The sequence below is a fragment of the Carassius carassius genome, chromosome 46 (genome assembly GCF_963082965.1).
Source record: "Carassius carassius chromosome 46, fCarCar2.1, whole genome shotgun sequence".
NCBI lineage: Eukaryota > Metazoa > Chordata > Actinopteri > Cypriniformes > Cyprinidae > Carassius > Carassius carassius.
In genome coordinates this window covers 23153992-23166791 of record NC_081800.1, presented here as the reverse complement: position 1 = coordinate 23166791, position 12800 = coordinate 23153992, and positions in this window count along the sequence as shown.

Sequence of the window (12800 nt, the reverse complement as noted above, 5' to 3'; positions counted from 1 at the left end):
TTTTTTGTTTTTTTTTTGGTGATTGCTAATGTTAGCACTAATATTCCTTTTCTGCTCATTGTGCTATTATTTTTCCTTGCAATCTGACAAGCTAATTTTCACCTTACAGACTACAAATCACACAACAAACCTGTATAGGCTTATGGAACAACCTGAGTCATCTAAGGACTAGATAGTCATAAAGACTTGGGAGTGGGCATTTTTGACTTGTTGCAGTAAGCAACCAAATGTGTAAACCAATGTGTTAACAACCTTATTAACCACATAGAAATAACTTTTTCCACCACGTATAATATCCTTTAAAAATAAAAATAAAAAACACAACAAAACGAAAGCAAAGGTAGAACATGCTTCATGCCAACATAGTAAAATGCCTATATTTAAATAGCTCCTTGTTAAGAAGTATTAACAGTATTAACATTGCTCTTGCCCTATGTTACTAAAAGCTATCAGGAAGCATCCTATTCCTCATTCAGAGTCCTAATGTATCTCTTTCAATCCTGCTCTCGCAGTTACTCGACCCACTGCTGAAATGTTGCACCTGTGCCTGAAATAGGAAGTGTGACGTTGTTTTGGTGCCAGTAATCTTAGACATGTCAGTGGAGCGCTGAATCTCTCTCTGTCTCACTCAGTCTCTAAATTAGTAATAAAGGCTTTCCTGCTCCATAACAAGTAAGTGGAAGCACGGAACAGCATCTTAATGAGGTCTTGAAATATAGATGTTCACAACTTTCATGTGAGGTCTTCATAACACGCCACGTGGATTTATTATTATTTGAGTAACCTGGGGTTTAATGCCTAAAGTGAGAGCTCATTGCTTACTTGTGGGGTTCAAACCAGCATCCTTCTTAGCCTTTACCACTTAACCACCACCCTAGTGTCCTTTCAAACCTGAGGTTTGTGTGAGTGGTGATTCTGGGAGCTAGGCAGATACTTGCAGACCAAAGACCCAAGTCTTCATGATATTCTGGAGCAAGCTGTGTACTGAAGTAATAGCAATAGCGATGCCTTAGCTTTGATGACTTAAAAGAAATTATAAAGTCAAAGGGTTAAATGGGCAGCTGGGAATTCTCCATGACGTCGCAAAGATGTCTCTGTGGAATTGCTGAATTACCGAAGCCTAATCCTGGACAGCAGAACACCAACAACTTGGCTATATAAAGCTCACAATGTAAACGCTGATCTCAGAGCATCTCAGCCGGTGTCACCTGCTGCTGGTAGAAGTGCATGGGTAACCACTTGAATGTGTAAGACTTGCCCAGTAACACACCTGTGATGTCAGAAAGGAAATATAACCAGTAAGGAGCCCTTCAGATGTCTTGCCATGTGTTTCCTGCTGCAGCGCATTATATAAGAGAAACCAAAACATAATCAGCCCAAGTTAGATATGCAAATTTGATTTCACATTTTGTTGCATCCTGAAACACAATTTTGTTTTGTTGCATCCTGGAACAAAACTGTATATGCTTGTATGGAGGTATATGTATATGAGGTATATGAGGATCTGTGTTTGGATAATTGAGTTTATGAATATTATCCATATACAGTACTTACTGTAGTCATTCAGTTCAATTATAATGACTTTTATTTAAGTCTGAGAACATTAAGACAGTAAAGCATTCTACATAAATATGCAGATTAATCCAGAATATGTTGACAGTTACATACAGTAATAATCTCTGTCAGCAAACAGTTGATGCATGACAAAATCTGAACTGAAAAAATAAACTGACAATGGTTTATGCTGTTGCACACTATAGCACTCCTAGCAGCTATTATAATGCAACAGGTTCTTGTAATATAGGAATTGTGTCCTGCTAGAAGTGTTGGTGTTAAACAGCTTTAAAAGTCTTTAGCATTAGAATCAAGACTGTTTGTATCTTAGCAAAAATCTCTAAAACAACACACACAGTAGACCACCAAAAACACCCTGAGCCTGTCATTTCCAGATCTATTCCTCAGATTACTGACCTGACACTTTTCCAGCAGCAATGTCATCAGTAAACTCTGATCAGTCCAGCATAGAGGAAAATCTCTTGAGATCATGAAAGAAAAAAATACCTGGGAAAAGGCAGTCGTATGTATGATTACAACTAGTACAACAATTAGTTAAAATAAATACTATTTGGTTTAACTGTTATTTAATGCAGTGGCATGTATGCATTTTAAAGTATGGCTTTAGAGTAAAAATATTTGTTGAAGCCACTGTAGACAAACACCTACGCAAGCAGAAAAATAAATAAAAAATGCATCAAACGCTGTGAAATCAGGTTTGCATAAATTCTGTATGCACTGAACATGTAGTATATCTATAATTCTAATATAATATAAATAATGCTCGGAGATCATAATATTATCAGCAGAGAAATATTATATTATCTGCTGGTTGCAATTCCCAATCCAAAACACATGACAATCACAGTTGCTGGCAAATGCCAGTCAGAGCCACAAGGCTCCAGAGGGTCATTAATTGCTATAATAGTTGATAATAACATGTCAAGAGAATTATGGGTGTGGGCTAAATGACAGAAAAGCATGACTGTGGCATGGGCACATGTGTACCTCACGTTGACACCCTGCCCCTTCTGACCTGCAGTTTAAGGTCACACACACACACACACACACATACATCCCTCCTCAGTACTGAAATAGACATCCAATAAAACAGAGAGAGACATAACAGAGTCAAACAGAAAGTGTGTCTGTGTGATAGAGATAAAATGAAGGAAATCAATATTATTATTATTAAATATTGTGAAATATGATCATTATTATAAAAAAATAATTGTAAAATTAAATAAAATAAAAATATGAATATGAAATAAAGTGTTAGCTCTTATACATATAATGTACTACAAAAGCATTAATTAATCAACACAAACTCATGGCGATTTGTAACTATTTTAGGTTTTGGCGAACTGTTGGCTAATTTTTACTGAATGGGAATGTTTGCCAAGAAGATCACAAGATTTCAATTGTTCAGCTTATACTATTATATTAATGGTGTATTTAGTATAATATTATAATGTAACTTTAACCTAGATTCATTAATGCAAGAAACCATATTGTTGATCATCATTTGTTCCTGATAACTAATGCATTAATAATAAATAAGTTCAAATATTGTGCTGTTCTTGGCTTGTAGTTAGAGAAATCACATAACAGCATTACATGGACAGGAGCAAGTATCACCCATTTAATTGTAAGAGTCAGAGAGTGGGTGGAAAAAGATCAAGTGACAATGCTGATTATGACTTACTTATGAAGACAAGCATCATGGACACCTCACGACTTTTGAGACTTCCATGCACTTAGGATAGGTGACAACTGCTTGGGACTGTGATCTCAGGTCTTGAGGGATCATGGGAATATCTGTCCTGTTTTCTAAAATAGAGAAAGGTAACAAAACATCCCTTTGAAAGGAGATACTCATGAGATTCATGTGTCTATAAACAGTGGAAAGGACAGATAATTTGACCCCATACGTTAATAAGTTGAACACACAATGGTGTCAAACACAACAGGAAGTACTAAGAAGTATACCAAGAGCAAAATAGATTAGATGTAGATATTAAAGGCACCGGCGGCGCAAGGGGGGGTCTTGGGGGGTCTCAAGAGCCTGCAAAAAAACGCTTTGACTCCCCATTTGACCCCCCACCCTCTTCCTGATTAAATATATATATATATCCGGGATAAAGATTAAAAAATGTTTCTCTTCAAACTACGCAGAACAATAATAAATAATAATTATTTCGTCATTTATTCGTACACTGAACCGAGAACCGTTTCTGTCGGACGCGTCCGATTCGAGAATCGAGGAGCTGATGATACTGCGCATGTGTGATTCAGCGTGAAGCATACTGACACAGAGCGCATCTGAACCGAACTGATTCTTTTGGTGATTGATTCTGAACTGATTCTGTACTAAAGTTATGAGCCCGGGTAGAACCGGTGAACCGTTTTTTTTTTTTCAACTGGTTTATTTGATTGAATTGTCCGAAAGAACCGGTTCACTTGAGCACCTGCTCCTTTGCCCCTTAAGTGCCTTTTTGTCAAAGCAAAATTTCCTCGAATTTTTTTTTTGTAATAACATACCCTCTTGTGAATGCCTGCCCGCGCCCAATCATAATATTAGTACAATTTATTAATAATAATTTAGCCGTAAATAAAATGACCAACATGATGACCTTTCACCTGACGACGACGGCCTCATCCGACCGGGCCGATTCCTCACACCGCACGCACATTTTTTTAATTGTTAGAGAATATTTTCTACAACGTGGCAGCTGGTAAGTGGTGTTTCATTCTCAGCAAAGTGATTTTGATATTTATTTACTTATTATTATTTTACAAGAACGATGTGATGTGAGAACATGCAGATATGTTGTTTATATTGCTGTGTGTAGCCTGTAGTGTAGAAGTAACACTAGCGTGCTGTTTGAGGGAGAAAAGTTTCACAGGCGTGATCGAAGGGTCTGGTCTTTTTAATGTTATTTGACTAAACTTTTATTATATTACAGTACTAATTTATTTTTTAACACGTAGAGTGCCTTAAAATAATTATCACAACACTTGTAAGGCTTATTCAGATTTTATCATTCCCTGAATTATTGTTATAAAAATAAAAACAATTCAGAAATTAATTAAAATATAAATATATTTTAAATGTGATGCAAATATTTTTTTCTACAATAGCAACAGTGTTTACAACAGCAAGACCACTTTAGCCTGTAAACTCAATAATATCTCTCTGGAAATAAATGTAAAAATATTAATGTCAATAAAAAATGCATAATATACCTGACATCAAAGTGCAGTGTGAAGGATATGAATAACAAATGTAGTCTGTCATTTGTTTACAAAGGTGTTCAGTTTTAGACAACTACAACAGTAATAATAATATTAATCACTATATTCCAGTGTATCAGTTTTTTAATGTTTTTTAATAAATATTTAAGGTGGACTTGATTGATTAGGTGCAAGAGTAGTAGTGATGGTTAAAACAATAGATTAATGCTGAAATAGTAAATTGAGCCTTGTTCCTAGATGGACAGAGAGTGGAAAGTAATAGATCAAATGAAGAGGTGAAGATAGAGGAAGAAAAAGAGGGAAATGTAGAGGCACAAGTGACAGAAAGAGAGCAGGGAACAGCAAGCCAGGAGACAGAGGCTGGTGAGAAAGAGGAAAATGTAGAGGCACAAGTGTTTTCTATAGTTTTTACTATAACCACTGTTCTTAATTATTCTGTAGAACAGAGAAGAAAAAGCCATCAGGTTGGGACAATTTAAGACATTTCAGTTTCTAATCCCAGAGCTATTATTATTTTAAACTTAAAATTGTCTTCTCTATTGTTTCTTTTGCAAAACTGCATCAAAGCATGTGCTGCTGTATCAATACATAACCATCCATATCGATACGCGAACAGTGTTGGGAAGGTTACTTTGGAAATGTAATAGGTTACAGATTACAAGTTACCCTGTTTAAAATGTAATAGTAGTGTAACTTTTTCAATTACTTTATTAAAGTAATGTAACTAATTACTTTTGAGTACTTTTTGATTACTTTTCTAAATTTGTGAAAATTAAAGAATAATAAATAAAAGCATATACATCAACTTAAATACAGTTATCTAATAAGCATGTGACGTATTCTGTGTACTAAACTCATGAAACATTGGTGTTTTTTTTAAACTGCTGTCTCTGTATATGATGATAGTTTTCTCAAAATAAGAAACTAGAAATTATGTTTATGTGCTCGTGTACTCCTATATTGAGATGGCAGAGGTTGAAAACACTGCGAGCTTCAGTAGGCTTATGTGTAGTAAATGAAACCATGTCTTTGCCATTAATTTACAGGAGGGGCGGACTGGGAAAAAAATTCAGACTGGAAATCAAACTCATACAAACAAATTCATGGACAAAACTATTTTTTTGTATGGACCTGACATAAAAACAGGTTTAAATCTTTAATTTGGAGACATGGAAAATAATTAAAAGTTCTCTCCTGAACTGCATCTTCACTTCCATTTTTCTCTTCAGTCTCTTTATTTTGCCCTGTTATCCATCTTTCTCAGGACTTTAATACTCAAAATTGAACAAAACTATACTTTACAATACAATACTCTACAATACTACAATATCTTTATAGAAAAATCCTAATACTGTACACGAGTCATGTTTTTCCCTTACAAAAATTAACCTTGCTTTTATTAGCCTATATAAAAGTAAAATAACCTTGTTTTTTTGTTTGTTTTTTTTGCAAATGGATTTGTATTTATTTTTAAATAATTAAATATATAAATGAATTATTTTATAATTAAATAATTAAATAATTTTACATTTTTGGTTACCACAGTTAAACAATAGTAACCATTTTCTCTGGATTTATAGTTAAATATTAAAATGTTAATTTTCGTAAGGGTTGTGTTGTTGTCTGTCGTAGCTCCCCCTGAACCTATAAAAAAATCTGATTTTTTTTTCAGCTAAATTACTACTGTTAACATTACAACAGATAATAATGATGTCCTTTATATAGTATTTTGAGTGATGACTGATGAGCAACGTGCTGCTGCTTGATTAAATAAATAAAAAACAAAGACAAAAAAAAGCTTCTTTACAGATGAAACTGACCTGAAACCCTGAACAGGAGTTCTGCTTCTCTGCTCCAGCAGTCTATTTTCTCTCTCTCTCTCTCTCTCTCTCTCTCTCTCTCTCTCTCGCATTGATTACTCTGAGTCTGATCCAAACCGTTTGGCGGAGGCGCGGAGAGCGCGCGAGTCATGACTAAAAACAATTCATGACTTATTAGAGATTAAATTATCAAATGGCGGATTCGCAAATGATCGCTTTAGTACATTCGGCACTCGGCAGCAATTATACAATAATGATATTAAATAGTGGGGCAAAATCGGCTGCCAGGCCACCGGGAATTGTCCCGGTTCTCCCGGTGTCCAGTCCGCGCCTGATTTCCACAGACACGCAGAATGTGCAAGTCATATATTGCATTTTTGGGGCTTTATATTCACAGACACTAGTCGATGTCATGTTTTGATTCAAGTGTACTGACCTACTTTTGATTTAGTCATCCAAAATGTGGCATATTCCGTCCGCGTTAGGCATTCCGTTTTTATGACTGGATTCTACGAACCAGACTGTGTTTCCGCATCCCGGAAATTATTAGGGCGGTATGTCTCAGAATAGTCAGTGCAATTTGGGAAAGAAATCAGTTAAATCTGTATGTGGATGTGTGTAAATATTCAAATGTAATCCCCTTTGTAATCGTTAAAAATTTCATAAGTAACTGTAATTTAATTACAGTTACAATAATTTTGTAATTAAATTACGTAATGCCGTTACATGTAACTAGTTATTCCCCAACACTGTATGCGAATAAGCAAGGAATGCATCACAATATATTGCTGTATTGATATTTTGAAAAGCACCATTTAAAAGCTTTTCCATGTGCCCCTTTTATACTTGAGCACCTGCTCCTCCAAAGGTCTCTGCATGGCCCTGCTCAGAGGGAGTGTCAGCCACGTTAAAAAAGTTAACCGCTTAAGTCATTTGTGGATTAATGCTTATTGGAGACGTGAACCATAATTCAGTTCGATTTGGTGAACTGGTTCAAGAAGATCCGGTTACATCAAATGATTCGTTTGTGAACCGGATATCACTACACTTCAGTGTTTGGAAATCTCACACAACAGACATGGAAGAGAAGACAATGCTGAATAAAGTCATAGTTTTTGATATTTTTGGACCAAAATGTACTTTCGATGCAGTAATATGCAGTTATTAGCAGTGTCCACTGTATTTTTTGTTGGTTTTCATGAGACTCCCCTTGAAATGACCAGGACCCCCCATTGCCCCCCCCCCCCAATAAAAATTGTCTGGAGCCGCCACTGATTAAAGGCCTGCTGTCCTGGTATCTAATAGAAATAGTTTGTATTTGACTGACAGCTGTGAATAGACGATCCATATTGAGACCTCCACATGACATCTGTGAGACACTGGGGGAGGACAGGTCAGAAATGGGACAATTTGGGAGACTAACGAGAAATGGACAGTTAGTTCATGCATTACTTGGCACAACTTAGGAAATGAATCAACACTTTGCAGGCCATTATCTCCATTATCTGACAATGATCTGCTTGTTCCTTGCATTTTGAGCCAAACTAGAACCAAGAGATCTAGGATCAGCCCAACCTTGAGTCACTTTCACAATGACATTTGAAGTGGTTCAATGATCATTACATATCAATAAGGATCTTAAATTGAATAAAGTTGGGTACAAAACAAGTTTTATTGGCATCTATTGCACATATGATGTTACCACAAAAAAAAAAAGAAATTTCACACATAAAACTTGTTAAATTGCAGTTAAATTGGTGCCATTTTAGACAATGCACCATTCTGTTATTGAAACACTTAGTGGTTTTCCAACTTTTATGCATATCGCTGCTACCATTTACACATCAGTACACTCTCAGAAAAAAAGTACAACAATGGTCACTTGGACAGTATCAATACAGACTGTTCAGGACTGGGAAAAGGTTCTGCTCCAGTGACAGTTTTTGTGCCTTTTTTCCAAATTCTGGGTAAAACTCATTTTCCTTTGATCCTGTTTATAACTCATTCCTGAAGGAGGCTAAATGGAAGCTTTCAGTCAATGTCTGTTACAAAAAAAAAAAAAAAATTGAGTCAATTGTAATAATTTTTTCACAATATTACTGTTTTATTGTATTTTTGATCAAATAAATGCAGCCTTGGTATTTAAAAGAGACTTTCAAAAACATAAAGTATACATGTTCTTTATATAAACTGTGGGATGGTCTGAAATGAGCTTCACATGTTTCACAATAAAAAAGTCATTTGAACTCAGCATTAGAAGGTAAATTTGAGTAGCATGGCATTGCACATAAATAAAAAAATACAGCTCGTCCTTAAATGTTGAGAGAGACTGCTGTCAGTTAAAAACAAAAAAAAAACCTTTCAACCTATAATGACAGGCATTTTAGACACTTCTATTTAGTGCTACACCACAGACAGGTTAAAAGAGGTTGCTGATTGCATGGTCATATCCAAAGGACTGTCCTCACATCAGATATAGCTCAGTAATTATCCTGAATAATTATCATAATTATTGTCAGTTTATTCTTGTGTATATTTCATGTGACATGATGCACAATTATCAATATCCATTTTCCTTGATTTGATTTATATTTGATTTCTAGAATTTCAATCATATTATAAATGCTGTGTTAATCAAAATACATGTTACAGCTATTTCGGGATTTTTCATAAGAGTTATCGTTCCGATTTAATATACATACAGTCGGCATCTAATCATAGCTGGGGGCGTGGCGAGGGCGGAGTCGGCATGGTGGAAAACCATAGACTGTATAAAAACATGGACGTAGTGACCGTGACATCACCCGTAGACTCCTGAAGAGAGTTTTTGAAGCCTAAAGTATGCAGAGCGAGCCGTCGCCATCTTGGCAGCGCGTCACCGCTCGACTCTCCCGGAAAATCGAAAATGGGCAAAAGGGCGGAAGCTGGTTGCTGAAGCCACGCCCACCTAGCGAGACGGCTGTGACAGCAGTGGCAATTCACCTGTCACTCAAGTGGCCACGCCCTTAATTATGCAGAACTTTAAGGCTTAATATAATTTAAACGGATGAGTTATAAAAAAATTCACCCCCCTCACAGTTTCCATGAAGGGCAAAATTAGCTATATAGACCAAAATAATTTTTTGAACCAGGCTGAAAACATGTTTTTTTCTGCTGTAAATATGGGCATTTTAACATGGGGAGTCTATGGGATTGACTCTCTTTTGCAGCCAGCCTCAAGCGGCCAGTCGATGAATTGCAGTTTTAGTCACTTCCTTATTGGCTTCACTAGAGAGAGCGGGAGGTTGCCGCTCGGGGAAAACACTGCGAACATCGTGTGTATTTGAATGACAAAAATGCACATATTGAGCGCTCATTCCCAGAGACATGTAGAACAATTGTAGTCTCTTTTAACTTTAAAATTCATATACACTAGTCCATATCGATATTTGATTCATTTTACAGCCCTAATATAGATGTATTCATTCAAAAATAGCCAAATTCCGTGACGTTCTGCTTTATACAGCAAGTTCTATTTTTGACTGGATTCCGCGATTCAGTCGTTTCGCAAACACAGACGGGGTGAATTTATGAATGAAAGTGTAAAAGATCTGACACAAAACTAAGTTGTTACATGTCCACACGCTTTTTTAAGTGGGTTAATGTTCGACACTAGGCTTACGTTACATAGTTTTGCTTCAGGTAGAATGATAAGGCTAATTATATATGTACGCCACTTTCTGAAACAACCTTACACAGTCTTGATAACGTTAATAATGAACACGATGTTAATATAGCCTGCCTGTGATGAAATGCCGACTGCACACATACACATGCTTAGTCTTGGGATTCCACAACTTCCCTTGATCATCCTCACAACTTATTGCTTGTAGCCATTTTGTCATCCTTTCCGGCTCTGTGTGTTTATTAGGAAGGATGTAGAACTTCAATTCATAATTTGTTAGTTTATTGGAGGTACAGAAAACGACACAGCAACTCTTCGACATGATTGTCCCGTGTATTTCAATTGGCGCCAAGGCATTGTTTTCCCCCACGGGATAAATTCACATCACGTGACGGGGTGTTCCCAGACCAACCATCTGTATCTATGTATATTATCAGCTGGAGATGGATGTGTGTGATTGGTTGAATGAAAAAGGTGCGCGCCACTGCGTGCGGGAGTTCTCGCGATATGCTTCATTCATGATAAAGCATCAGTGAAGAAACATCGCTTGAACGCTCATTCATTTAATATCATCCTTTACAGGTATAAAATGTACACAAGGCACACCATCATTGCTGTAATCGTTTTGTAAGAAAGGCTGTTCTCTATATCGATTGTTTTTCGAGATGCATATGATTGATATGTTCATAAACTCGGTTTAATGTTAACCATCAAATCCAAGCACATGGTTAGCATAAATGTGCCGTGATTAGCTCGCACGCTGGTTATTAGGACATGGAAGTAAAACGTATGTACTGTTCTATGCATTTCATGTTATACTTTATTCATTATATATGTTTGTTATTCCTTATTCCTTCTGTTATGAGTTTATTTCATGCTTATTCAATGATAGTGTATGTATGACGCCCTGAGAAGACTATGTAGTCGATTGGACCTATTTACATACCTGGCCTTGTGTCATAAATTGTGATTTGTGGTTACAGTAACAGCATCTAAGTCAATACTGTGTTGATAGTATGCATTTGTGATTGTACTGTTGAAAAGTGTGAGACTATGCACTTGTGCAATTCACATCATTTGTATTCATTCATGATAAAGCATCGGTGAAGAAACATCGCTTGAACGCTCATTCATTTAATATCATCCTTTACAGGAGTATTACAATTTTGGAGGCACCGCTGGGATTGATGTACGATGGAGTGACTCCCTAACCGGTAGAGCCCATTTAGCAACTTGATCCCCTTTTTTAGTGACCCAGATGAACTGCAGTGTGAGGCACTCAGGACGAGTGGTGGAAAGAAAAAAAGTCTATTGAGCAGTGCATGCACTGGAGGTTCAGTTTGTGACCAGTGGCATCCAGGTCAAGTCAGTAAGGTAAACACTACTCTCAACAGCCTGTCTACACAGTAGCAAAAATGGAGGAGCTTAAACATCTTCAGGATGAAATTGGGGAGAAATTATGCACACTATCACTTGAAAAGCTGGCAAAACTCAGTATCTTCCTTGAGAGGATGAGACAAATGTAACTCGTTTGTACCTGTTGTTGCGACTTCTTAGTAACTATCTACTGAGAGCTGAGCTAGAAGAGCTAGAAGATGGCGGCATGGCTGAACTTTTAACAATTAATGATAAACTGAGCCAGCTAATGGGAATAACAATTAATGCTTCAGAACAGGTTACAGAGAGAGTGGAAAATAAACCTGGAGATGTTAACACAGTCCAGAGGGCAATGCAAGAAAGTGGAGAAAGTGCAACTGAATTGTTTTCTGCCATGCACATTAGTCCCACAGCACCACAAATTGCAGTAAACAGACATACATATGAAGACCATGGCCAAGTTTATTCTCAACCCACAATTCAGAGACAAGTTACCCCAACATGGCAGAAAGACTTCAAGATTTCTGGTCTCATAGAAGATCTAGGGCAGAAAGACCGGCTCTCATTTTCTAGTCTGGCACGGCAGATAGAAGGTGGACTCAATAAGGGCTATGCAGAACAGTAAATAGTAGATTCTGTCATCAGAGCTATCACACCAGGGCTTCAGCTGCGGAGCTATCTAGAAGGAAAGGCAGGACTAACACTCCCAACGCTCAGACGGATACTCCGTTCTCATTTTCAGGAAAAAAATGCTACTGAACTATATAAGCAGCTCACCACAGAAGCTCAGCGCTCTAGAGAAACGCCACAAAGCTTCCTAATAAGAGCTCTTGATCTGAGACAGAAAATTTTGTTTGCTTCTCAGGAGGATGACTCAGGGTTAAAATATGATCCTGCCCTAGTTCAGAATATGTTTTTGCACACAGTCTTGACTAGATTGCAAAACGACTGCATCCAAAGTTAACTTCAACCATACCTATCAGACCCCACCATTCTAGATGAAGTGTTGCTGGAGAAACTCAATGTGGCTTGTTCCAATGAGTCTGAAAGGCAAAGCAGACGAAAATATGAGAAAAATGTAATGACAATACATTAAAGACTTCTCCCGGATCGCCATTCTCCTCTACGAC